Consider the following 3,642-nt stretch of genomic DNA (forward strand, 5'->3'; position numbering starts at 1 on the left):
CGAATTACTATGTGCGTGTTAGTGTAATTCGAATCAACATGATTCGAATTAGTGTGTGTGCGTCTGTGTATAATTCGAATCAACATGATTTGAATTATGTGTGAATAGAGTTCGAATGAACCTGATTCGAACTATATAGTAATGTGTATTGGTGGATTCATGAACCAGTTTTCTATTTGGCTTATTTGTGTAAAATTTCATTCTTCTTGATTTATTATAGTGTTTTACCCTAAATTTTATTACGTTGTATTGGTAAAAAAAATTTTAAAATTTATTGAAAGCACCTGCTCCAACATCTATAAATATGAATTTGTCTTTGTGATCTGTTATCTGTAAATTTTGGATAATTATTTTATGAATAAACTTTTTTTTTCTGTAAAAAAAATTGCCATGATTAAGGATTAATTTATCTAAAATAAAATATTAATAGACAAATATAGATATTTACTCAATATTTATTTGGCTTAAATATTTTTACTTAAACTATTACATTAAACCTTTTCAATTTTTCACCGTTATACTCCAAAGTAATTAAAATTAAGAGTTATGTAAAATCAGAGTAAATTAAAAATACAAAACATGATTTAAATTGTGGAATTGTATAATCTAATAGAATTTATTAGAATCGATTAAATTATTCAAAAATCATAATATAAATTAGAATTAAATCAATATTTTTACTGCTTATTTTACCCGACATTTAGTATGTGTTTGGATTGTCGTTTGTCAAACTGGAGTTTGAATGAAAGTAATTTTAGTGAATTGATTTTGGGTAGAAGTAAGTTTGTGTTAACATAATTTATGTTTGGCAATTCTATACTAAAATTGATTTTGATAAAATAAATATTGTTTAGATAATATTAGTTAAAATCACTTTTAGATAAGTAATTATTAAAAAGGGTTAAGTACGATTTTGGTCCCTAAGGTAGGGGCTGAAAATTTATTTCATCCTCGACCTTTTTTTTCGCTACAAAATGGTCCTAAATATTTAACTTAGTTTTAAATCATCATTCGAACTAAAATACCCTTCTCCTTTACCTTCTCTTTCCCCTTCCCTTCTCCTTCTTCCTCAAATTCAACCAAAAACAAAGCAGAAGCAGCAGCAACAATGAAACAACAACAACAACTAGAAGTAGAAGAACAAAAACAACACCAACAGTAACAATAATAAAATCAGAAGCATAAATAGAATCAGATTAGAGAAGCATAAACAGAAGCAAAAACATAAAGAAGATATGAAACAGAAGCATAAACACAAAGAAAGACCCAATGTAATCAGAAGCATAAACAGAAATAAAATAAGATGACTATCTAGTGGTACACGATAGCAAGAGTAGCTCCAATGAAAGGCTCAACCCAAAAAATCTACTGCAATGAAGAAAAGGAGATATGAAATTCATAAAGAAATGAGTGAGAAAAAAAAGCCAAAAATAAAGAAGACATACCTGATCACTCCATGCATGGTCCTTGTTGAAGATAATGGTAGCACCAAGGTTCTTAGCTGGGTTAATCCCAGTTCCAGTGATAGGAATGATTGTCAAGTGGACCAAGAGGATAGCAAATCCGATCGGAAGCAGCGGCGACCGGCGACCGAGCAAGGAGGAGAAGCAGAAACGGCGAGCGGCGAGCGGCGCATGACGTCCACCCTCCCAGATCTGCTGGCGTCGACGTCGAGGAGCAGCGGTGAGGATCGAACGACGAGGAACAACGACGAGATCCAGCGATCGAACGACGAAGAGTAGTGGCGGCGGCGGCGAGGAGCAGCAGCGGCGAATTCCCTTCCCCACCTTCTCTTCCCCCTCTTCTTCCATTAAAAACCCCTTCCCCTGTTCTCCAGCCTTTAACCCGTTTTTCTTTTTCTTTTCTTTTTTTCTTTTTTTAATTAGGGATAATTTGGTAATAAAAATTAAAATTTTGTTTAAAAAGATGATTTTTAAAACTAAGTTAAACATTTGAGACCATTTTGTAGCGAAAAAAGGGGCTGAAGACGAAATAAATTTTCAGCCCATACCTTAGGGATCAAAATTGTACCTAACCCTTATTAAAAAAGACATGAGATATAATATTATTATTATGATTATTATTATTATTATTTATAGTTAGTTTTTTTGTTTAATTTACTATTTTTTTACTAAAGATAGGAAGATTCGAACTCGCGACCTTCAGGTGAGTATGGGAAGACTATGTCATTTGAGTTATAACTCATTAGCTTTGTTTAATTTACTTTATTTAGTGGGATCAATAAATCATATTATGAAAAGATAATAATAAATATAATATACAAAAATTACAATTATAAAAGTGTATAATATCAAATAAAAAGTTAATAAAAAAATAAAAATAATAAATAATAGAAAAAAGAACTCATATGAAGAGAAATAATAAGAATTCTGTAAATAATATAATAACATGAATAAAGGATTAAATTGATGAAAAAGAAATAAATATTGAGTATCAATAACTAAAAGTTCGTTTTTAACATAAAAGTTAAGCATTGTTACTTCTTGTAAATATGATTTTGAATACAAAATCACTTCTGCATTTATAAAATAAAAATTAGCCAAACTAAAAATTAAAACATGTTTTTTCTCTTCTAACAGATTTGTCAAATACACCCTTATTCGATGGAGCAACATTATTATCAAGTGGGGCGTGGGGGATTAAACTATCCTAGATTGTTTTTTTCTTACAACTCTATATAATTAAGACCAAAATAGTGGGCGCTATGCCGCTATGTGCCAGCAAGAATCAACAAAGTATAAACTGTTTTTAACTTTTAACGGAAATTGACGAAACTTGTACACATGCCAAAATTTGGACATGACTCATGGTATAATTCCTACAGGTTTTAATTCTAGTAAACTCCGATACACAAAGTTCTTAGTAAATAATTATTTCTAAAACTTGCAGATCCTGAGAAACTCCGAAGTTACTTTACACAATTTCCACGGCAAAGCAGAGGTTAAAATTACAAAGTCTCACCGTAATGTGCCAAACAATGAATTAGTATACTATTACAATTGGAAAACATCGTATATGTATCTGACTTTGATAAAGTATGCAATGTCGTAGTCTAATTAGTTTGAATGTTTCATCAGTCACCACTTCCACTATGTTCATGTGAAATCACAACTTCAGATTCATGTACACTTGTCATTCAAATGCATGGGGTTTGCCTACCAAGAGTGTAATATTTGTTCAACAGCTTAAAGACAGAAGCAGGGGACAATTGAATAATTCGGCTTATTATAGAGACATCTTTCAAATAACAATATATTTAAATTGGTGTAATACGCAAGAAAGCACAATAATTAAAGGAAAAATGCTACTTAGCCTTTAGTGTTTCTTTTTAATCTAATAAAATAATTTAATTTTTTATTAAGTTAAATTTTTATTTTTTAGATAAACACATTTTCAATCAAATGAATTTAATATTTGGACTTAAAATTTCTCTAACTTCCTTCCTTTAAAATTAAACAGCTTTTCTTTAAATAAACAAAAAAAATATAATTTTAAGTTAAAAATTCAAATTTTTTACAATTTTAGACATTATTTCTTTATTTTGCAGTTAGGTACTAATGTACTATAACACATTATAACGCATTCACTAGTATAATAATACGAGTATTTATTTTTGTTGAA

Source organism: Arachis ipaensis, chromosome B05 (assembly GCF_000816755.2).
Source record: "Arachis ipaensis cultivar K30076 chromosome B05, Araip1.1, whole genome shotgun sequence".
Classification (NCBI taxonomy): Eukaryota; Viridiplantae; Streptophyta; class Magnoliopsida; order Fabales; family Fabaceae; genus Arachis; species Arachis ipaensis.